Source organism: Morone saxatilis, unplaced genomic scaffold, assembly GCF_004916995.1.
Source record: "Morone saxatilis isolate NCDOM2014 unplaced genomic scaffold, NCSU_SB_2.0 Contig8, whole genome shotgun sequence".
Taxonomy (NCBI): Eukaryota; Metazoa; Chordata; class Actinopteri; family Moronidae; genus Morone; species Morone saxatilis.
In genome coordinates, this window is record NW_023340257.1 from 23,387,880 (window position 1) to 23,414,162 (window position 26,283).

Consider the following 26,283-nt stretch of genomic DNA (forward strand, 5'->3'; position numbering starts at 1 on the left):
CAGGCAGGAACCACAGTGTTGCATTTACAGTGTAAACAGCATGCAGCCCATAAGCTACAAGCTCCTGTAGTGGCTCATTTATTTGAATCTCTTGTGTTAATTAGTATAAGTATCCTTTAATCTCATATCACCAAATTAATGCTTTTTCCAGGGCAGATAGTAAAAGCCAGGTAATGGTGTTACCACTGTGCAGAAACAATAAAAGTGGGAGTAACAATTAGAGGGAGAAAACAAGATTGATCAATATATTTTCTTAATGTGAGTTTATGAGAGAGGCAGAAATTACAACCATGTTGTGTCTCAACTGTAAAAAGAGATAACATTTTGTTGTATGACAATAATGAGATATTTTAACTGTGATCAGAAGAAAACAATTGTATATAAAGTTCAGAATTTGTATATGCATTTTGTTATTTTAAAGACTTTGAAATATAACATCATCATTTACCACCAAATAAAGAATAAAGGAACATTTTGAAAAGCTGAGTTTCAAATTAAATTTTTATATCAGCTCTCAGCTTTTGTAGTGCAGAATAAATCCATGTAATATGGATTAGAGAAGTCATGCTACTTGTAAATATTACCTTAAGGTCGGCTAATGGTGTGCATGTAAATATACTTTGTTTAATGTTCCAAAACCTGATACCCCAACCTCCAACATGTCTGTGTAGTACTTTATCTTCTCCTCCCAGCACAGTAAACCTCAGTGAGTATTTTTGTATGATGTCCCGTCTCCCAGCGGCCCTTTTATGATCTAACTCCGCGGTCATGCAGCCTGGCAGGAATTAGGACCTAATTTATAAATCCGTCCTCCCTCCAATCCCAACAAGTGACCTGTGAGTGGGGAGAAGTGCAGCATATGGAGGCGCCGCCCCCTTCAGGCCCCCTGCTGATACCAAAACCAGTCAAGTGAAACAAGGCCTCTCCATGGCGAAAGCAGAGAGCAAGCACTTCATCTCTCACCTCAAAATCATTATTACCTGATTAAGTGTGATTAAGAGAAGATCATTAGCAGCTGCATGTCCTGTCAGTAATGATTACTGTGATGGGTGCGTTATACCCAATGAGCTCATCTGCAGGCTTAGCCACTTTAATGATTAGGGAAGCATTGTTTAGCAGAGCGCTTGGATGAAAGGTTGACTTGCTACCGTCTGAGCAGAAAGTCAGAATGAGGTGAACATCCCACAACTGCATTATAATGAACTAAATTGTTGTACAAGGGCAATGACATTGAGCAAATTTTAACTCCAAATCTTCTACATTGTATACTTGTGTTACTCATGTTCAATCTGTTACTAATAATGTTAATTTTTTTGCATCAGTAGTTTAATATTAAAAATACAGCATTCATATTCATATTCATATTGGATTAGTTCAAAAACAAAATGTAGACAGAGAAGTTAAAGGGAAATTGGAATGATGTAATGTTATGGAGTGAGAAAAAAGAGTGGAAGAGACGACACATTAACACCTGTATGCACGTTCAAAGAGACATGAAGACATTTCTCATCACACTACTTTTTTTCAGAAAGAAAATGTTGAAAAGGTTTCTAAGCCTTGTCTAACACCTTTTTTTTCTCTACAACTCTATCTTTCTCAAAGTGTCTTATTCAGCAAAACCGGTGTGTGAATTCTGTTGCTGAGGTTTGTGCAAAAGTTAATTTGCAAATCTTAATAAATGACACTGTGTAATCACTAAAACATGACCCGGAGTCCTGTAGAAAAAAACATGGGCCTACTTGACTTTCATCTTCAACTTCATCTTAAATTAATTTTTTGAATTTGATTTAATATGCCAGCTGAAATGTGGAAGAAGAGTAAATAAATCCCCAGATGCACCTTAGTGCAAGTGCCTCGGGAATTTGACTACATATGAAAAGGATTCAGTTCCCTGCACTATAAATATCTAGAATTAATTACCATTAGTATGGACCTTTACAATGCAGTGATAAATGCGAATTATCTTTTCCCATTAAAGACATTGATGCCAAGTTACAGTTGTATTAACATATATATATATATATATATATATATATATACTATATGGTTTTCTTGGCCCCAGAAAATGTTACAACATATGAGAGAATCAAGATATAAACTGTTTTATTGTGAAAACTGCAGAAAACAGAACTTGAAAATAAAAACTAGATACCAACAATGCTTTTCAGAACAAAATAGTTTGAAGTAGTGGTATAAACACCATAATCTGACGTGAAGTCAAGTATTCAAAGAGATATTTTTAAAATATTATAATGCACAAGTAAGAAAGACATTTTTGTGTGCTATGTTGTTTTGCCCTGTAAAAGAGAGTTAGTTGTGGAGTGTTAATTGTTGTGTTATGAAGTTATAACTATTAGTAGGAAGGATACACAGTTAATAGCGCTACCCTGTCGATTGTACAGCTTGACCGTAGCACTCTTCACAGAAAAACAATATTGTTGCCTACTGAAAAGTTAGAGCAGTTGTTTAGCTATGAAAAATTCATATCATATGGGAAATTAAAACCATTATAGCGGGTCATCTGGTTTACCGCCCAGCACTACTGGAACATATTGCCAGTTTATCATGTAAACCCTCATATTTCACTATGGTGCCTAGTAAAAATCATGCAGAGCAGCATCAGTCACAGTGCTCCACTGAGTGCTGGAATGAGCAAAATGAGTGACCTTAGTGACTTTGATGTTGGCATGATAGTTGATGCTAGGCCAGATGGCTGTCATTCTGGCCCTTGTTTCAAGGCTTTGCAGATAATAATGTGACAGACAATAAACTGGTGATGTAAAGGTCTTGTGGATCAGACGGTCAAAGGAGGAAAATCACATCTTTAAATGTTTTAAGCGGCTCCTCAAAACCAACTAATATAGGCAAGCCTTTTCATAGATTTCCTTATTTTGTTTGTTTACTTATCTTTGCTGTCTCTATTTTTTATTTATTCTTTTCCTCTTGTTTTATTCTTCCATGTTAGTATTTATATTTTCCCTATTTTTGTATATAATTGTGTATGTTTGTGCATGTACACATCTATACATATATATAACATTTATATTTATTTGTTTGTTTGTAATTAAATAAAATTGAGTTGAATTGAATTAATGAGCAGTAAGTTCCCCCAGACACATCTAATGGCCAAATACAAATACAAATGTTATAGAGTTATATAATAGATTAAAGGTGTACCTAATAAACTGAAAACTGTGTACACTGGCCTCAATTAAAACAGATTTATAGAGGGATTCTTATCACAAGAGGGGTCAAATTAAACAATCAATAAGTGGGCTAATCAATGTAAACACATAAAATATGACTAATTAAGTTTAGTTTAGTTTAAGTTTGGTACATTGAAGGAGAAGGAAAAATGTAGGAGTGATTCGATACAAGAAATATATAAGTAACATGGGCAGAATAAATTAAATAAGAAGATAAAGAAAATAAAGAAAGTCCCACAGAAATAATCAGCTTTCAGCCTCTCTATTTAGCTAGTCTTTTCCTGATCTGTGCAGCTAGATCTAAATTTGTCCAAAGTTTTTACCGAGTAAGTTTAACTGCTTAATGAGTGCTTAGATTGAAAGTAAAGTCCATATATCCCACAGGAAAACCAGACTGCTAATCCTCAATTGGTATTGAAGTTTGCACACCATAGGGGTTTCCCTGCAGCGCTGGTCACAAGATAAATCTGAAAGGATATTGAGATAATTAAAGTACATATATTTCTGCTACACAAACTTTATGTCAGATACAAAAATACACTGATGGAGACGTTTAGACAAGAACACGTGGAATTTTGTTTCCTCTGTCAAAACATTGACTGTGAAGTTTAAAGGCATCAACCAGTTTTTAATTTTCAGTTCTTTTTCCTGCACCTGTCTTACTTCTGTGACATTTCATAAAATGAAACAATTGCCTCTCTGAAGTTTGTATTCCATGACATTTTCAGATTAAGTTGCAGTTCATAAAAGCACGATAGTTTAATTAGCCTCTTTCACCACCTTTGAGTAAAGTTTTTCGATTTATTCTTGTTTGTACACAACATGACACAACAGGACACAACTACTACTTACTACAGTAGAAAAAACTCAACTAACCTGAAAGTAACTATTAATTAACTACCACAAATTGTCAAAAAATTTAATATTTCTATAAATAAAAGAATGTAAATATATTTTCTTCAATGGAAACTGAAGAAGATGCTGTAAGAACATATCCATGTCTATCAATATCTCTCTTCCATCTGTGTCGAAATGTACTTTATGTTTGTTGGATATACTTTGATGCAGAATTTGACTATTTTATAGGAATAGGTTGAGAGAAAAAAATCATAATGACAGAGAATTGATTAATTAGGAAAAAGTATATTAAACGGCCCCTTATTCTGCTGAGAAATCCCCTGTGAGCAGCAACAATTGTAGCATAATATTACAACTGAGTTAACCTGTAAAGAGCAAAAAGAGTTTAAAATATTATCAAAAACGCAATATGGCAATATATAAGTGCAATATGCAAATCACAATATGGCCATGTACAATATGCAAATCACATAAGCAATATGCAAATCAAAGAAGCTGCAATTTGTTTGATAAAATGTGAGAGAAAGAGCATTATAATGAAGTACTGTATTGCTGTTTGATACAGACCCCAGAAAATTCAAATCATGATGATTTAAAAAATTTTTTGTGTGAAAATAAAATATGTGATGCAAAAATTATCAATCGTGAATCATAACGCAATCACAGTCTGTCAAATATGATGTTGTTACCATAGCATGCAGCCCTAATTCATATTTCAACATTTAACGTGTAATTTGACTAAGTAATATTTGGAAATCAGACAATCACTCAAGCATAAAATGATATGTAAATATCACAACATATGTCAATTTTATTGAGAAATAGACAATCAGAATTTCAATCTGAATCGAAGTGTTCGTGACGAATATTATTTCCATTTAATCTCAGAAGAAACAGAATCTGCCACATGTCATCACATTAGGCTGTGTGAGTAGAATTAGAGTATAAAAACATGGCCAAAACGGCATTAAATTTGCATCATCGGCTTTGAGTTAAAAATCACTGGAAAGTTCATTTACATGTAGTCAGAGAGAAAAATCAATTTCACATGCTGATTCTGTTGATCCCCTTTTTGTGGATACAAATAGCCATCAACAGAAAGGCAGGCAAATCATGCCCTCGAGACAAGGCTGTGCTTAGCAAGCAGCTAGAAGTGAGAGGGTCTGCAGTATAAAACCCACACAATTTTTCTGAAAGAACACTGTATCGAACCCATTCCTTCATAGGCCAGAGTGTTCCTGCATTTTTATGTTGCACCAATTTAAAATGCATAGAAGTTTACAGTAACATAACCTACACCAGCAAAAATACTTAAAAAATATTAAGGAAATGTCAATGTCAAATGAGTATTTTAGTACTAGAGTTGCATTTACCTCTAATAAATCTTAAACGTCTGAATTGTGGACATTAATGCATTTCCTTTTGCTGTGTGCACAGAGAACTAAATTAAAACAAACATTAAACATTTAAAAAATATTGATTTGAAAATATGACTTACCAAAATTGCTGCTGTTAGAATTTCCTACTTGTTTACAGATCTGTGGCAGATATACAGCGCCAGCACAACTATTCATAGTATGTGTAATCAGAGAGGAGGATGCAGCTCAAGCAGAGAGCATCTGATAAAGATGCCTCCATTGAGGAATTGGATGGAATGTTTCCAAACAGACAGTAAGATTGGTTTCCAATTCCTCCCATCAGACAAATTGAGCCCAGTGGCCAATTATTCCCATTGCCAATTAACCTTGCAACCAGCCCCCTGTGAGCCCCGGCGTGAGTCAGCCTGCCAAATTTGCTTTTGCCCGTCACGTCAACACCGCTGATGAAAACAGACAGGAAAATTCTGTGCTGCCGCATAGATTGAGCCAAATATCATTGTGTAATCCATACCAACTCCAGTGGGGTTTACATACAGGGACACTTTGTGTATGTGCAGCTAAGATGCAACACAGACTCGGGTGGAGAAACCTGAAAGGCAGCTACAGAAAAAATACATTTTTTTTCATTATTAAACTTGTCAGTTGTCATTCCACAGAAATTACATTTTTATTTATTTTGTTTCTTTTTGGTTCGTGCCACGTTGAAGGAATTCTTTGCAGTTTTTTTATATAATTCATTATCATGTTGGGATCTTTATTGTCCGGGGTGAAATGCCTTTCAACAAACAACATTACTTAGAAAAGACATGACCCAGTCATGATATATTTGGTTGAACAGCTTAAGTTTTCTTTACGACTCAGAACCCAATGGCTATCATCTGACGACAATTTAGCCTCTGGGGGCAACAGCCAATGTTTTGGGACTCCAGGTGTAGCCAGTGGATATATCGAAAATCTTTTTCTGTAGTATCAACTTGATACATGACAATGATGAGAAAGACACATTTTGTCAACAAAAGAATCGTTGTCAGACAATAGCTGATGGGTTCTGAGATTGTATTTCAGCCTTTACCTGCATGCAACTGCAGCCCGCTTGAACGTGATTGTTCAATACAACTCGCAATACAAATGTAAATCAGAACACTTTCAACGCCAAAAACCAACAGATTCTGCATTCATGTGCAGATATCTGTTTATAGAGATTACCTTCACAAATATTCACTACATGTTTACCATCGGATAACCAAACATTAAAAATCATTAAAATATGAAATAATTAAGATCAGAGTATATGATGGAAAAGAGGGATTAAAATGATTAATAATATTAATTTTGTAATAATTTTACAGCTAAAATGTCCCCAGCCCCCTCCTAGCTGGCTACTTTTGCCAACTAGCTGACTACTCCGTATCCCTGTGGAAAGCCCAGTAATGAATACCAGATAATAATCTAATAGTTTCTCTTCACAGCCTTCTGCCACTGTTGTTGTTGTTCATTCAGAGTCTGCTGCTACCTTACTACACATCCTAATGTCCTATCCTATGTACTTAATCATATCTTGCTGATGCATACCTTTAATTTCTGAGAATGTGCGCAACCAATGCTCTGAAGTCAGAAAGGAAACGTATTGTCGCCGTGATAGTGAAAGCTGTATGAATTGATGTTTTTGGGGATGAAAAATTTAGATATTATAACCTTATAAAGTGCATATGGGCAACATCTAGTAGATAGAGAGCAAGATTAGCATTCATTTGAAGTTGTGTCTTGGCCTCCCGCTGAATATAAGTCTAATATTCACTCTCATTTCAGCTCTGTAACTCTGACGCTAGTATCTGGCTTTTTAGCTGCTAAATTCTCACTATGTTCACCAACCATTCACTACATTTGTCTGTATGCTGTTTGCCAGGCAGGTAACACACAGTGGGTTCATCAGAAGCTTTTTGCTGAAAAGCGCTGCCTGCTCCTTGAAATTAGGTTGGTTTGAGCAGTTAGAGTGAACCAAAACAGTAAAGTTGCAGGCTATAAAACCAAAAGAATGAGCTGAAAGACTCTAACACGCTCCATAGAACTGAGGGGAACAGTGAAAAAGTATAAGGAGAATAACTTTGATATTCTTATTGTATTTGGCAGTAAGAACACTTTACAGTTAACCCTGTCAACATTATGTTCTCTATTTTATGAAGTCATAAGCAACCCAGAGTATCTGTCTTTCAGTCCTCATTAAACACCTTCACAGCACAAACCACTCATTTATATTTTTCAGTGTAGCATGTATTGTATCTCCATCATCATTAAACCTTAGCTCTCTCTGTGTGTGGGAAATCTTTCGTCTTCCACCTACACACCAGGGACTTTATTATTATGCCTCAGCATGGATCACCTACTGCTGCCTTTCTTAGATTTACATACAGTATTATCCATTTAACCTATGCTCACAATAAATGAGTAGACGGGTCTTTGGTGTCTTGCTCAAGGGCATTTTAGCAGTATTCATGGTTGTTAATGGACAAGATGGCTGCTGTGGGAATTGACAAAAAAGTAAGTGGAAAAGCTTTTTAGCCATAAATACTGGAAAAGAGGAGATTACATTTATTTTGCATTACACAAATATAATTAAATGTTCTTATCCCAACCCTGTTCACACTAAAAACTGTAGTATAAGTAACCCACTGCAGCTTCAGAGAGCTGGGTTTCCAATTGTATTGTATTATAAATGACACAACATAACACTGTCTTTTAGGGATGACCAAACCATTTATCAGCCCAGTGCATTTCTCAGGCAACCTTTTACTCCAGTCGTGGCTTGGTTGTGGAAGGTGTCTGCAGGTGATCTGCATCTCCTCATTGTTTTACACACATGGACTGCATATTGTTTAGAAAAATGGATACAGTTGAAATCCAGCAAACAAATGTTCAATATTGTTCTAAAGATTTATCCACAAAGAAGCATTAATTCCAGAAACAATATTAGATTTTTCTTCTCAGGAGCCCGGCAGAAGCAGCAACTTAACTTGATCTATGGATTTCATTTAACATTATCTAATATAGCACTGTGAATCTCATTTGTTCAGGCACTGAACACTGAGGCTTATTACTGTGAAAGACAGTGTAAATGGCTTTACAATTGAACATGGAATGCTTCTTTGGTGAGCACTTCACAGCATAAATTTTAGTTTACATTTCCCAACTTATGAAGGCACAGATTACTGTAAAGTTGGTGTGGAGGGAAGAAATTATGAACAGAGGATATTTAATACAGACTTTACTGAACAGGCCTACCTGGCACCAGGAGCCTTGGGGACTTTGTTTGAAGTTCCTGTTAAAATGACTTGATGGAAAGTCAATAAGGAACAACCAAGATAGGCAAAATTATAACAAAAATATCCAAATAGAGACTCAAAATTACTACAAAGTGACATGAAGGGACCACAAAGAAATTGAAAAATTGACCACAAAGAGATGCAAAACAACTACAAAGAGAGACAAAGTGATGATAAGTTGTAAACATAGTTTGCAGTCATTTGGTCTCTCTTTAGAGCTCTGGGTTTTTCTAGTCGTTGTTGGACATTCATAATCTGATCATGGTTGTCAATACACTGTACATACAATCAAATCGATGCATATGAATTTAAAAATTAAATAAATTATCATTGCCACATGTATTCAACTGGATAACCTGCGTAGAGCCTTTTTAACTTTGGGTTTGAATGATGAGAAACAAGCATTTATTGCAGTTATGTATTTGCTAGCTCAGTGTTTTGGGGAGGATGTCGCCCACATCTATGCAAGCATTTTTACCCCAGCAAAAGTAATCCAAAGATACAACCTGTTAATTATAAATAACAGGATATGTAAAATTTAAGACTATAAATTAAAAATTCCCCTGCGTGGGTTTCCATGAACATTGTTCTTAAATGTTTCAGCGGAAGTCTAATCTGAGAATGTGGATTACAAAACTCAGAGAATCACCTGCTGAGAGGGTTATTTTCTCAGTAGGAGGTTTCACATTTTATGCTGTTATAGCTTTTTCATTAGGGTTTCACCATCTCAATATAACTGACAGTGAAATTTTCAATTTCTACTGGACAAAGTTAAGGAAAGGACTGTCTGTGATTCATGTAAATATATCAAAAGAATATATACCCTTCATGACAAGTGTGGTATTTGATTTTGTTGAAAGGAAAATGCAACTTTTGTCTGGTTCCCCAGGAGACCATGCAATCATCTGAGGGTCATGACATCTATTCACGTCTGTATTGTGACTGACATAATTGTTCATAACCACAAAATTATGATGCCATGGTGTGTACAAAGCCCCTGAATGCTCAGAGCAACACTGCTCTTTATTCTCCTCCTTTGAATCTACTTTATAGGTGCTTGGGTTTTACAAAATCATGCCAAATCTTGCCAAACATTTCCTCCTTCCTGTTGGCAAGAACAATGTGGAATCCTTGCCATGGAAGGAAAGCATATTTCACACCCATACACACCTACACATCAACTGGGATAGATTAGAGACAAGAGGCTTAGGGCATGAAAGGCACAAATAAGATTTCTTGGAGCATTCCCATACTGTAGCATGCTTGCAGTTCTCAGGTTCCTTTATTTACCAGCCTCGTGCATTTGCCTGCTGTGCTTTGTGCTACCTGAAATTACAATGGACAAACACTGCAGACCTTCACAAAGGCAAAAGCATAGCAGAAACAATGTTTGGATACTTGAGGGAAATATTTCAGTTTCAATATATTGATGCAAGCTCTTGTTAACTATACAGTGATCTAAGAAAAGAGGCCATGCAAGGCCGAGGTGGATGGATGTTCAAGGTATCTTACAACCTTTTCTAACATGAGCAGTAGCTTTTGTTCCAGACTCTTCAGGATCCACAATCCATCATTAAGTTGATGATTTCAATAAATCAAATCTAATCAAGTTAAAGGACAACAGAGTTATAAAGGTATTTTCCCTGCAGAGTCTTTCACATCTTCTAATAGTGCTTTAATAGTAATTAAATTAATTTTAATAGGTCCTTGTGCAGCTCACTGTTCAAGGAAAGGCAATTATCAAGTCCAAGAACACTGAAGTCGATACTCGTGTCCTTGTGGAGAGCGTGCCTCTTAAGTAAAAGAACAAACTTCTGAGGAGAGTGATAACAGAGGAACTTCAGGTGTTGGTTTTCAAATCTTACAAGTGGATTCTTCATTCTTTATATATATATATATATATAATATATCACAATATATACTTCTTGGATAATAAGGAACATTCCTAGGCCAATAGATGTTGTGTAACATGCCCTCAAAAAAGTGCTGGGTTGTCTCTGAAAACACATTGATTAAGTTAACTAGCTAGCATTTTTTTTTTTTAATGTTAGCTAACCATGCTATATTTGCTGCCTTTTTGAATTTTGCAATGTGTGTTTCTTTGTCTACAGCCCGGCCTGTTAGATTTCCTGCAAACTTGTAATTACCATGCTAGTGTGCTAATTCCAATGCTAGCATGCTATTTAGGTATTGCTAGCATGCTAACACACCGATTAGCTCCCTAGCAACATTAGTATTAGCTCTCAGTGCGAGGAGAGCTTATTTTAAAATCTTTGTCGCCTTGCGTGTCTTTGTGTGTGTATGTGGTGTAGTGAAATGTTATTTTAATCTTATTTGATCATTCTTAGGAAATAGAGTGAAAATTATTATTTTTTGGATCAAATATTTGGGTTTAAAGCTGGGGTTGGTAATCTTGGAAAGCTAGCGAGAGAGCTAGCAAGGTTTGAAAATAGCACCGCCTCCTGCCTCCTCTGATTTGGTCGTCATTGCCCTCCCCCCCTCATCAGTGTCGTCCAAGCCAACGCCCCACAAAGTTGGCACTCCGTTCATCTACCACGGCTACGTTACATCACCGCGAGTTGTAAAACGTAAAAGCAAATGATATATACGTTCTGGTGTGGTCATCTACAAATTAATAATGCACACACTAGACGGACTAAATGGTAGGTTAATATCTTAAAAATTCAATAAAACATATAATCTTTTCAAATACTAGCGTCACCGACCGTTTTAAAAGCCCTACAGAAGAAGATAATATTAAGCATTACGTCTGAACTACAAGTACATATTTCATGTAAATAAGGCATATACGGATCCCCAAAGCAAAAATAAATATTAGATTCAAATACCTGTCTTTTCCTAGCCAGAAAGAGAGCAAGCCATCGGCTATTCACTTTTCAGTACACTAATTTCCTGATCCCTCCAGAGTTGTCTCCCACGCCGTCAATAAAAGATTGATACACCGATACATTGACTCTGCTTTGACCTCGTTGTCTTAGCCAGAGCCTTTTTATAGGTCTGCTCTTATTCATCTCTTTCCTTTCTTTCCTCCTATTGCCTTTTCTTCAGGAGACAAGCCGTTAGGCGATAGTATCTGTGGGTGAAGTCAAGTACATTTTCTCAGTTAGTATGCTCAGAAAATTTAGCAATGAACCTTCGTTCTCGGAACTTCTGGCGTTCTGCAGGAAGACAGAGGGGTGGCAGGGGCTGCGAACTAGTATCATTCGTATAAGGCACCTGATTGGTTGTTTCTCTTCGGGATCCGAAAAGGCACGGATTGGGTCGAAGGTTTTCTCAGGGTCCTGCAGTCTTTATACCAGAGAGCTCTTAATTTTCTCCGTTCTTTTTTCTGAAAGGGACATAAACGAATTGAAATTCCCTGACAACACAACAGAGGGACCATTTCACCCAGTATAACAAACGTGCTTCTGAACAGGATTGCCTACCCTACCTTTAACGTTAACTCTCTTCCAGAATGCGACATTATAGAAATATATATTATCTGTTGTACTAACGTTAAACGTCAGATTAGGCTGTCCTGTCTCTTGAGTCAGAAGTAGGAGAAGTGATCAGATCATAGCAAGAGTGAAGAAGATATATACTTTATTATGTATATAAGAATATATATAATATATATGAGTGTGTTAATAGAATTAAATTAAATTATTAAGTAGTCTGTTTGCGAACAAGTGCATTTTTTTTTTGTTTATTGAGTGATTTCAAACCAAACTGGCTCCTTTTTGAAGCGTACTGTTGGGATGTGTTCTTTTCATGCTGAATCTTATCAATTTTTAAAATAAGATTTTTTTCTTCTGAATCTGAATTTAATTACCTGAATGAAACCCAGCACTCAAACCAACCGAGTGCATGTTCTGTACCATAGATGATCAGCAGGTTGGGTTATTTTTTAACCCAGTAGTTTTTTGAGTGTCATTGTGGGAACAAAACAGACCACAAAGATGCAGACTTCTAAGGAGGCTGCTTTTTATCAATGACTCATCTCCCACAACATCTATCAAGAACACAATCCACGGTTGTCAAAGAAACATTTCTCATTAGTTAACACCAACATTAGCACATTTTTATCAAGTAGCTCTGGTCTCGCTGTTACATAAAATGTTCCAATTTTTGATTCCTCATTAATTAAAATGAAGATGTAGGAGCTCAAGGTGTCATGCAGCTGGTTACAAAACACAAAGGGATTCAGTAATGATTTGAGAAGAGAAAAGCTGCACATACTCTATAGAAAGAAACTGGAACCTACAATATTTGGCATTTTTAGTGTTACTAAGCCCCTAACTTCTGATACCTCCCTCCTTCCCAGCAAATTAAAAAAATGCAGCAGACAGAATCACACAGGGGGCAAAGCTTGTGGCCACAGAGTGTGTGTGCAGGAGGTACCACCAGGCAGAGTGACAAACTGACTACTGCTCAGTGTAGCAGGAGTATCAGTAGTCAGCGCCAAAGGAGCTAACCAGCCTTGAGCAGCTGCTGTCAGGCTCTCTGTGTCCGCACCAGAAACACAGAGAGTCTGCTGGATTTTTGACAGTCGCTAGAAACATGGCTGTTTGTAAAAGTTTCTGTGTGGTATCAGTGTTGTAATGACGATATCGAGGTATTGGTTTTATAGGAACAGGGGTTGGTTGGTGACGAAAGCTGCCACCACATACGGCACCTGCCTCCAGATCAGTGGATAGCAAAAGATTAAAATACTTCAAAATTAAAAAGATTTCAAGATTTGGACCTGAATCAATCAACAACACTTGTAACTTTAAGTTTGACAAAAATTGCAGCTTCTGCGATTTGCATATTGCACTGGGCTGTATTGCGATTATTGTTAACAGTTTGATTAATTGTGCAGCCCTGACCCAAACCATATTTGAGGCTTCACGCAACATTTATGTAGATTAATTGTCGGTGAACTGACTAATCAATGTTTTAAACAATAGTTTAAAATATATATATATATATATATATGTGATATTGAAACAACTGATACTGCGGGATCTCCGAAAATAATTTTTAAGTCTGAATCCAGATCTAATGGATCATGAGTATCATCTCATATGGGTCCGAAGAGATGAATAAATAAATAAGTGAAGCTCAAAGGACTGACCGGCCCCATTGCTTCAGCGGGGAGGGGGGCCTTCAAAGGGTTTGTGGGTGCAGTAAATCACTACACTCAGCACCACAGATGATCAAAGGCTCAAACTGCAGGTCTCTCTCTCTCTCTCTCTCTCTCTCTCTCTCTCTCTCGTCTCCTCCTGATCTAAAAACACCACTGGACCATATTAATCAACCCACCACATGGTTTGTTTTCAGAGCATAATCACAGAGTGCACAGTGAACTACTTAAGCCATCTTAATGATTACCCCTGTGATTTACACAACTTGACGTGAGGCAGTATATATTAGCTCAGCATGCAGTCAGTATTCCCTTCTTTTAGCTTGGCCTCCCAAAATATTGTGAGACCATGTATCTGAACATGAGAGTAATGTAGGCAGGAAGTGCGAGGAAAACTACCTCTAACCACTTTAAAAGGTTTAGGCAGTACATCTGACTAGCAACAGGTAGGGGTTTCACAGTGAAATGGGATGAAAGCAATGCGGTATTACTTAGATTTAGACCAAAGTCTAAAGTCTAACTTAATCTCTGTCTCTCACCTGCAACCTTAAACTGTAATGAGCTATGATTTACGTGCCAAAACGTGGGAAAAACTGGTAAAAAGAGCCAAGATGTCCAGTTCATGGTGGATTATGGAGTTCATGCTAATTTCAAAAGATATTCTAGAGCACTTCATTAAATCTGTTTTTAGATATAAATAAACCAGGCATATAAAGGAAAAAAAACAGAATACATGCAACACTGCAGTCTAACTTTGACTCTTTTCATTCTCACTGTAAAAACAATTCAAATCATGATGATGTAATATTTGTTGGGGTCTGTGCCACAGAAACACGATTTGTAGGCCAGGCCGTCTCCAGTACTTACAATGCTGTTTTGTCACACATTTCACTTTTGTCACAAAATTGTAGCTTTTGCGATTTGGATCATTTCACTTGGCCATATCGTTATTTTGATTTTTTTTTATCAGATTTGTATTTAACTCTTTAATTGTATTTAAATGTCTTTTTGTTTGGCCTTTAAGTAGCTTATATGTAAAGCTCTTTGAATTTGCTTTGCTTTGAGTATTCCAGCAGCAGGACAGTGTATGTGGGATTGACTCAGATTATGCTATGGTTAGGGTGAATACTCAATTCTGATTGGCTGCAGGGTGTCCATTAATTCCTGATAAAGGACACCTGCTAAGTAGTTCCAGTGAAACTGTTTGTCCACCGTTCTAAATTAATGCAACATAAATTAAATGATTTATATCTCGCTTATCTTATCTGTAGTCCTTCAGTAGCTCATCCTGTGAACACCAGGATGGTGACTACACAGCCCCTCTGAGCATACTGATGAATCGTGAATATCCTCACATGGCTTGACTTGAAAAAGCTCAACAGTATATATAATAATATAATATAATAATATATATTGATTTTCTGATTTATTTTGAACAAGGGGACAAGGGGGAGCCTGTCACCATGGGTTGCTTGTTGCATCCCCCACAAGAATAAATTAAACCAGATGTGTGGAAATAGTAGAGATTCCAAAATACAAACAGGGAGATGAGATGCCTATCTGTGATACAATAAATATATGTATATATTTTAATGATTATAGTGATTTTGGCCAAGATAATTAGGGCAAGAAATGTTCCTACTAGCCTCTCTAGTTTTAGAATTGATTTTAAGGTTTAGCTTCTAGTTACATTGCTGAATTGCTACATCCCTATGAGCCACAGCGCAGCCTCAGATCCTCGGGCAGCACTCTGCTGGCTGTTCCTGCATCCAGGGTCAAGACCAAAGGTGACCGCGCCTTTGCAGTCAGAGCCCTACCTGCTCTAGAAGTCCATGCCTGAAGATCTAAAACATTTCTCCTTAAAAAGAAAGCCTTTTATTTATTCTAGCACACTGAATTTATATATTGTGTTTGAGTTATTGCTCTTTTCATATTTTAGCTATGGGTATTTTATTCTTTAATTTGTATATTTTAACTGTTTAAATTATTTGCTCCAGTGTGGTTAAATTTGCAATATGTTTTATCTGTTTATTTGTAAATATTTATTTTTATTGATGGGGACTTTTTATTCCTTTTTTCGACCTCACTTCTATATGATTTTAATTGTCTGTTGTGTTTTGATCCTGGTTCCAGCCATGTAAGGCACTTTGTAACTTCTACTGTCTAATTACATTTACTCTTACTTACTGTTCCAGTGTTATTGACTTTGAATCTTACTAGCATAAAGGGGCTCTTTGAATTGAGCGGACTAGAAATATCTCTTGTTGCCAAGTCGTATCTAAGGTTTGTCCTATTTACTGGAAAAGCGAACAACATTTCCGTAAGAATATGATGGCATGGTAATGATTGTTCCAGTTACTGGTCAAACCCTCAGGTGTTGCCTGGGAAACGGAATTATGGCTTGTGAAAAACTTTAGATTCTGTTTGTAAAATGCATGAAAATGTAAATAAAATGTACGGACAGTTTTACCTTTCCCGTTCTCCATTAATTCCTGATAATGGACACCTCTTCTGGTATTATCCCTCACATTGATTACAGTGCCCATGAACATGTCAACATCATTTATTGGTGGTTTTTAATGTGCTTTGTTGACAATAAGAAATATATAGAATATCACCAGTTATCCTTAAAATAATACCATCCATGAGACTACTTGTGTAAATCTGTATGAGCTATATCACAATAAAGTAAGTAAAGTAAAGAAAAGTAAATAGTGTTACCTTAACAGTTTTGTCATCCACATGGAACAGGGATGTAAGGAGGGAATAAGACGAACACACATTAGATCATTAATTCAGCCATCAGCAGTCCATGTTGTACGGCTCACAGCAAATATCAGCGTATGTTAGCGTGTTACTGTACCCGATCGAGGCCAGAATAAATCTGAGTCGTCCATATGATGATGTACAGGGGTGTGTCCGCATCCAATTATAGATAATTGTGGGGGTGGACAATAGACTCGCATATGCATATTTTCATATGTTCACCATGCCTGAGATGTATACTCAAGAGGCTGTAAAAAACTGCATATGCATATTTCTTTAGTCTTGAATCTTTACAGCTTTATGCTCCTGGCCCTCCTCTGTTTACCCATCATTTCCAGGAAGTATCTTGTGGGCACTGAAGGCTTAAATTAGCATTAGCCCAAGGTTAATTGTGTAGGAAATAAGGGGATACTTTAATATAAATCAGCTTCTCTTGCATTGTGCAGTAATTGTCATGGCTCTGCACTACAGTTTATTAAAATTACCTGGAATCTACATAAAAGGGTGCTTGTTCCAGTGGAATTGCCAGGTTGTTAAAATATTCTTACAGGAGGGAAACTGAAGCAGAAGAATAGTAAATATTTTGTATGCAGCGCACAAGCCAGCATCAAAAAAGTGATGAGCCTTTCCAGCTTGACTCAGACATTGTCAGACATTTGTGATAACAGCCGTGAATAACTGCTGAGCACATGGTGCTTCTGTGAGAGTTGTTTGAATTTTGGTTTGAAAAGTTTTCCAACTGTTCCTCGCCATTTTAAATAAAATACTTCTTAAGTCATTGAATCAACAACTATGAGAGTTGGCAGAGAAAGTAGAAAATGGAAATGTTGATTTCATTTCTATCATGTTATTCTCTTTGGGATCCAATTTAAGTTCTGTCAGGCAATAGATGAGATGAAATTGACATTCATTTTGAAGACCCGTGACATACAGATAGCCAATCAAAAATGAATGTTGCAGGGTTTTTTTTTTTTTTTCTTTCTCATTTATATAGCCTTTCAGAGCACTGGAAGACAAATTAGAGCCAGACTCATCCCTTTTTTTGCCTGATATGGAGCTTTGGAGGTCCTTTTTGCACTTCACTTTAACACTTCACAAACTATAAATCACATTGACATCCAGCTTGTGTACTATAATACATAAATATATTTGGACTCACAAGCTTTCCTAAACCAAATAATTCAAGCTTCCATGCAAATCTGAAGCCAGAACGGTACGTTGATGTGATTTGATTGTCCATCAGTGGGTAAACTGTCAAATCACCAGATTGGAATGAAGCGCATTGATAAAATGTGCATATAGAAAGAGACCAGGTGTACAAGGCATGGGAAGATGTTAACACGAGTCAATTAAGTGTGCCTCCCACCTGTGATGGAGAGCAGATTCATTTCTATTTAACAACAGAGGAAATGAAAGTTCATTTGGCAATATTGTTGTGAAGAGCAGCCAGATGGGACAGCTTTCAAAAATAGTAACAGGGGAGGGAAAAAAGAATCAGCGGGGGAAAATTAGTCTATCACTCTGTGACAGTTTCACAGGACATTGGAAAATGGAGCGTTGCTCTCGTGAAATGATAATAAGTTTCGTAGATTACTTTTGTTTAACCTTTCTTTAACCTTTATTTATGAAAACAGCTCCATTAAAAGTAAAATTATCTTTGTGTTTCACTGAGAGGCAATGTCAGAACTGATCATAATTTACAGATTTTAAACCAACCATTACATTTATTTGCAGATTTATAGCAAACTAGCACTTTGTTACAGCTTTTTTTAAACAAACCAGGAGGATCTCTTTGGATTGAATTAGACGTTGGAACAAATGTACTCAGAAGCTTTAAAGTCAGCATCAAGAGAACAGCAGCATTGTTAATGTTAATGTAAAGTCATATAGCAACAAATCAAAGAACAAGTAATTCGGTGTCACCCTGATAATGGTTCAGCTCATGTTTATTTCATTCTGTAAAAGACCATTTTGCACTCTCAGATTGCTTGCCTGAGCTCATAATATGAAGAATAGTAGTAAAGTGTGTGTTACTGTAAATGTGAATTTTAAATGTCTCTTTATACCCTTAAACTGATAAATCACAAACTGGATAGGTTAGAGAGTATAATAATGCATTATCGTCCCAAATGGGCAAATTATTTTGCTCTAAGACACATACCAAACTGTTAGAGATGATGAAAATAAATTATATTCAGAAACTCAGAAGTCACATTAAAATAATCAATGAAAAGAGCTTAAAAGGTGGAGAGGAGTAGAGGGTATCAGAGTTCATTCGTTACAGTTAACTGAGGGCTCATGATCACCGTTAATTACAGGCATAAATTAGATTCAGTTGAAATTTGAGATGGTGAGTGGGGACCCTAAAATAATGCCATCATGTTCAGTGTCAGTTTTGTTTTGAAAATCATTAGAAATGATTTTCTCTCCTCTGCATAATGAGCCGCAGTCGTTGCCTGGAGTGATCTAAAAAAGCAGTGGTGCGCTGGCTTTCATTCCTCTTCCTGCTGTGAACAAACCGCAGCAATTAGGAAAGGCAAAATACATAATGTACAAAAGTCATTTATGATGGGATATATTTAGAGCAACAAAACCTCCTAAAGATTATGCTGTTGCCACTGAGTCTGAATTTCCAATAATGTATAAAAAAAATGAAACTAGAGTCCCTTCTGAGACAGAGGTTTCTGTGATTTTAGCTGGTTTAGACGAAATTTAACAGTCACAAAAAGTCCAGTTTTACTCAGAATTTGCTCACTGAAGCTTCCTCACAAGACGCACTAATTTGAATGGTTATAGTTTGAATTAAGTAAACGCATAAGAATAGCCAGCCAGTAGAAACCAGTTCTCTTAATGACATGATTTTCATGTTACAATATTCCTCTTTAATTCTAATTTATATTCAGTAGATTAGACAGTAATCAAACCTTTCAGTCCCACAGCACGCCTTTGTGTGTCTGTGTTATTCAACATACTGAAGTATCACTGCTCAACCATGAAGTTGGCTGAAAGAAAAACTCCATCTAAAAAAGTATAATCTTTGTATGCTCAATCTGTTTGCATTTTCCACAGAATATGAATTTGTAGCTGTAATAGAGGTTTATACTGTTACTGTCTAATGATTATGTGCTCTGTCTTATGTTATGCTGTAAGTGTCTTTTCTGCTTCTTGTGTGAAAATGTTCATCTGTCGGTTCCCAACAGGTGTGAAATGTTATCAGAACCAAAGATGTGTGGTTTGGCCTTCAACTTTTAATTCACGGCAGATAGAGGCAGAGGAAGACACCTCCTAGGGAGGAACGATAGATAGGGAATGGACAGAAGCAATACGGTGTATTAATTAAAAGACAACTATTAGTCTCTGAGGGTGAAGAATGTGGGATGTTTTGAAACATTCTGCTTTATGTACAAAGACAATCATTGAATGTCATATAGTGTCTCTCAGCCCAACAAGCTCAGAGGTCCATTTGCAAATGATTGAGTAAATATTGCATTAAACTTTTGGAAGACTATTCTCTCTTTGTGAAATTCATCTCTATTACAGAGTATTTCCACAACAGCAGCCATTTAACAAACTATCTGCAAAATTGCTGTAAAAATCTATCCATTGGTCAGCTGGCCAAAAAATTAAGAGGTTTAATGTCTTCATTCTTTATTTTACTGATTCACACAACTGTGTCTACACCTATTTGTATGACAGAACTGTGCAGTAAGTTGTTGTGTGATGGATAAAAAGTAGCCCATAGATGAGCATATTCTGTACGAATATTGGTATGTTCCTTGTCTATCTGTACAGTGGCATGTTCTTTTATACTCATTAAAACCTATATAATGTGGATCTTATTTCCATAGTTTTGTTCATCATTATCATTAGTTTTTTAACACCTCGTCACTGGAGTCCAATCAAATGATATTGTTTAAACCATTTTTTTTTAACTGAAAACAAAATTTGAATGCACCTGAAGTTTCTACTAATAAGTAGTTAAGCAAAATGTAAAGCAAGGTTACAGTATGGATAGTAATTAAAAAGTTCTTCATTGCTTTAGCTTTGAAATAGGTGCTTTAAATAAACATGCTGAACATTTTTAACGACCTGTCAGATCATCAGACCACTCATATTTCTGGCCTATAAAGTAAAGCATTGTTTTGGCAGATATCAGAAAATGTATTAAAATTAAAATGGAGCATGTTTTAGAAAACATCATTAAATATGGATCTAAACTGTTCATCCAGTTACTTTTAGATCATGGATACAATAAATACATAATAGGGGCCAAGGGAACGTACCTAAGATGAACTGTTTTAAACTTGCTTCTTTATTTTGTATTGATGTAACCTGAATGTCTGCACTCTGCTGCCATTTGCCAATCTCTCATCCCTTACAGAGTTTATTTTGGTGTGAATTGTCAATTTTCTGACATGATTATTGTATGTTAAATTGCCAACGACACCAGCATGGCACTCTCAACATAAGTAAAGGAAATTAAGTATAATCCTGGCAACATGTTCCTTCCTTCCTTCTGAAGTATTGGTAATCTATCGCTCAGTTGGATGTAGATTTGGAGTGTCTGTGCCTGCATCAATGTGTTTTGTGTGTGTGTGTGACTGAGAGTCAGAAAGTCATCTGTTTTTTGTTTGTTTTTTTCTTTCCTGAATCTTTTTCTATTTTCTCCATAATGTCTGTAAATTATCTAAAATCTCTAATGTGTTTTTCTATACGGATTTCATGTGAACTCTGGTTTTTGTACATGGGCTTCTTCTTCTGTCAGAATTAGGACAAAAGAAGATTGCTCTCTGAAGGTGCACACCCTCTAACCTGTCTCATCAGGGTTACATTGTAGAGACCCAGCAATCTTCTGCTGTTATAGAAAATGAATTGGGATGGCAGTGCAGCCAGAGTGAGAAATCAGACAGAGTTGGTGCATCTGACAGTTTGTAAAGAAGCGGCAAATCACAAAGATCTCTGAGCCTTTGAGCTTGTGAGAGACAAAGCCAGGACATGTGATTGCAATCAGGGGGAACAATGTTGGGTGTAATAACTGGTTGGATGTCGGCTGTTCTTCACAATGTCTGTGAGATACTCCTGTCACTGACAGTACATTCACCACAGAGCTTGATTAGGAGTGTTCAGGCGATGGGCAGAGGAGGTGGGGAACCATCATTTCACTCTAACTGCATCCTAAGCGGCAATGACTCATGACTGTTGTGCTGTCCTGTGTGTAAACAGAGAAACTTGCGGAGATTGATGGTTGTTGCGGTACTGGTTGGTGGTAATAGCAGGCTATCTCAGGGCCTGTCCAGATTCTATTCAAACAGATCCCTCCCTCAGGCCTCCAGATAAAAATCCCATCATGGGTGAAGGTAAGGACTGATAGAAACAAAGCTCGGGCCTGAGTCTTCAGAAGGCCTTTTGTCTGCTCCACGGGGGTCTGTGTGATACAAGTTCAGCTTTAAGTATAAGCACATTTCTGCATGTAGTGCAAGAGTCCATTATGTCTTGCACGGTTCAATTGATTTTGATGATAATGGCTTATATATCATTTCTTTTGCATTCATCCCAGCATAATTAATGTGTGTAATTAAGATTTCCATTACAACAGAGCAGCTGTTGTTAGCTTCATGCTGATAATGGACTTAGATCGGACTAAGATAAATTTGCTTTGTTGATTAGGTTAGGAATTGCTCAGCTGTTTAGTTTTAACTTTGAGCTTCTTGTTTTATGTTATGTAAGCAACCCAACGCCAAATGAGTGTTCTTGTCTTTTTTGAGTGCTTGGCGCCTGTAGATGAGATTACGAAAATGTAGAGTGGATCAAATATAATTTGTGCTGCAGCAAAATGATTAAATGCACAGTCAGTAATGTACCTCGTAGTGTTTCGTTGGAGTGGGCTTTGGTTGATGGTTTATAGGCCGTGGGACTGAGCTGTAAGAGGTCATGAAAAGTGCTTGAACTGACTGACTCCTGTAATTATTGTGAATATATTAATAACCCTGAGCTTTTGTAAGAGCAACTCTGAAAGGTTTAATCAGGCGCTAAACTGAAAAATGATTTGTTTTTATCTAAATGGAACAAACTTGAGAATTGTGAATTGTACTGGTATATGAAAGGTATTACTTTGGCACTTCAATTACAATTAATGATCCCATTTTACTGTCAGAAATAGAGGTAATAGAGCCAGTCTTATCTTTATGAGTATATACTGGCTGCGACAAGAAACTGCTGTACAAAAATGCCAAAATATGTTTTAGGTCAGACAGTGTCTCCATTACATAATTTGTCCATCAGTGAGCACTGTTGATTCTTACACTGTAAAATGTCCTGGTCAGTAAATATGTTGGTTGCAATCTAAAAAACAGATCTGAAGTCTCTGTATTAGGAATGTTTATGTAAAATTAATTTCCATATTCGAGAACATAAACATAAAATCTAACAAGAGAATAGGGTTTGACTCTGACTCTGACTCTGACTCAACAAATGTCATCAGCTCCACAGAGGTTAGCGGGAGCAAATCTCGAGTCACCATTCTCATGAGCCAGCTAATCTTCTGCGTTGGTAGCATTACCATGGTGTTTGCTAACACTTCTATCTCAACGTTAGCAAATGAGGTGATATGAGGTTAGTTAACCATCAAACTGGGTGTTCTTGTTACATAACTTGCACTGCGCGTTCTACTTTTTTGAAATGCTTCCAAACATTTTACACCTGGTCGCCATTCTGCCTGTAACAATATATGAGTGGCTGAAAGTGTTATCTGGGGTGTTACTAGATGTGAGGACTCGATATGTGAAACGAATATTGACGTCCAAACGAGCACTCAATATTAATGCCCATCCCTAGCTGATAAATTGTTATCTGATTTGTTTAGACTCACTTTAGTAATATTTGGGGAAAAAAACAATGTCTTTGGGGTTGTGTCAGATGACCAGTGATTTACAGAGCAGATACAGTATGTATGCTGTAGCAGAAAAAAAAAACTTAAATTTAGATTATACATAATATAAATGCAGCATATGCTGTATATACATAATAGCATATGCATAAGAAGACACATCCAAAACAGGCAGCTTTAAACTGCTGTTTTAAACAAGCACAACAAACTCTGTAACTACACAGATTACACTGTCCTACTGTATGTGGACTTTAATGTGTTTCTGCTGTGATGAGCAGTGTGCGTTAGTACAGCATGTCAGCTTACATGCATGGTTTTCCATCTTTTAATGTAGACTGCATTAGGTCAGCTGGCTCAGGTTCCACTCTCACACTGTAATGCAAAACTGCTGCTGGCCAGCTTGGTATGTATTTGTGTCTTCTTGCATGTACCTTCTACAGTATACAATATCATTCCTCCTGTGTTCAAAACTTGCTGTTTGGTGCTCTACTGATCTAGTTTCCATTATTTATGTGTCACATCAGGACTACACCGCCATAGACATAATTGTGTCTGAGGAGCCAAATCTGATTTATTTGACAGTCTAAATTTATGTATTCTAAAGCATTCTCGATGAGTTTGACTTTGCTGATGGAAAGACACACTCGTCAGAGACTTCAGTACACATCATATCCAAAATATATTTCTGTCAGAATGTGAGGCATTCACTCCCTCAAATACATGGGAAACCTATGTTTAGCTGTCAGTCCAACTGTCGCAGGGTGTTAGGAGTGTGCAAATACAAAATAAATATGAAACTGTATGTGCGAGGTGAATAATAAAGGGTTTGCTGTAGCTGTCAGGCTCTCCCAGATCACAGCGTGAATACAGGAGATTATTCTGGGGAAGTAACATGCCGATGACATGCAAATCTGTACACAATTACTATTATACAGACTTCAAGGGGACAGTGGGAGTCATAAATCTCCAAGAATACATTCAAGAATACATTCAAGACAGTCGATTAATATTTAGCACAGCAACCTTTCAAATGTTTTATTTAAAGTTTAATTATTTTTAAAAAATAGACAGGAGTTGGTATACGAAAATAGAGAAATATTATTCTAATACTGTAGCCAATATAACAAATTCCCATTTCAGCTGACGGTTAGTTATTACTGAATACTACTGCACAACAAAACCTACATCATTTTGACAATAAAAGCTTATAAAATCATATATAAATATCATAATGAATATCATATCATCAAAATGTAACACCGTTGACCTCTTGAAAACAAAAGTGAATTTATAATACTTTGTTTACTACTTGTATGTGTACAGTAATATCATTACACAGGTTCATGATATTTAAGGTGACACAAGTAACAAAAGACATTCTCCTTTATTTTCTATTTCCTAAAACCCAAAAAGCTTTACAGACAGTGACAGTGGCTTCATTTTTAGACCCATTATTGTAAGATTAGGATTTCCCTGATCAACCCTAACCCTAAAGACCAAAAAACATTATCTTATGACCAAATAAATTATCACACAATTGCAGTTATAGTTATAGTTATAGTTATATTATTTTATTTATTTTTTTCCTTTCTGGACTTTCTTTCAAGGCCCAGAGGGATGACACAATGATAAAATCCAAAGTAGGAAGTGTAAAGTACAGAAGCCTGCTATTCAAAGATAATTTGACGCTAATTTAAATTGAGAAATCTTGAGAAAATAACATTTAATATCTCAAAACAATGTTATTTAATTGTTATCTGGGGATAAAACACTCAAAAAGTCAATAACTTCTTTCACCTGGAAGACAACATAACAGACATAATAACAGAAGTAAAATGTCACTGAAATGCCAAATCCTTGTAACTAATTAAGATCAAGTGTGATTCATTTAATTTTAGTGGCTCCTTCACATCATAGCAAACACATCTGCAAAGAATCCCAATACTATTATTTAAATACTAGCTGGTTGGGCTGTTCTGGTGAATTATGATTGTGTACTTTTATATAAAGTGCAAACATTACATGAATATTACAATTATCGATCGACCTTTAAAATCTGTCAGGGTTCTCTGGTGACATGCATATGTATGTGCATTTTAACATATATACTACCACTATCTATTAAATTAAAACTGTTCTCACCTCCTGAGCTTTAAGTGACATTGAGAACACTATAAAATGAGAGATGCTTCTATAAATCAAGGATCCTAAATAGTGTGTTTGAGAGTTCTCGAAGCCCCTTTTGCGTAATGAATCTTTTAAGAACCTGTCCAATAAAATATGCATAAAGTACATGAACTGGGATGTCTTGTAAATACATATTTTCATATTTCCTCAGACTTGTACATGCATCTTTAAAGACCAGTTTATGTATGCTGAAAGATGACAAATGAAAGAACTAGCTTGTATTCGCTTAGCTTGTAACAGCATGTGGACAATATATAATCCCATTTCGATTAAATTGCTGTCTAATAGAGGTATATTCAGATATAAACTGGACTAACAGTGTGCAGACTCCACATCTTAGTAAAATCTACATGATGATAGCCTTAACCAACCATAACAATCATGGGATTTAACTAGCATTGATTAAGCAAGTCTGAAATAATGTGGAATTTATGTTATTTATGGCTGAATTAACAAGCTAACAGCATGGCAATAATTCAGATTCAGATTCAGATTCAGAAATACTTTAATAATCCCAGAGGGAAATTATATTCGTTACATACTCCAGATACAAATG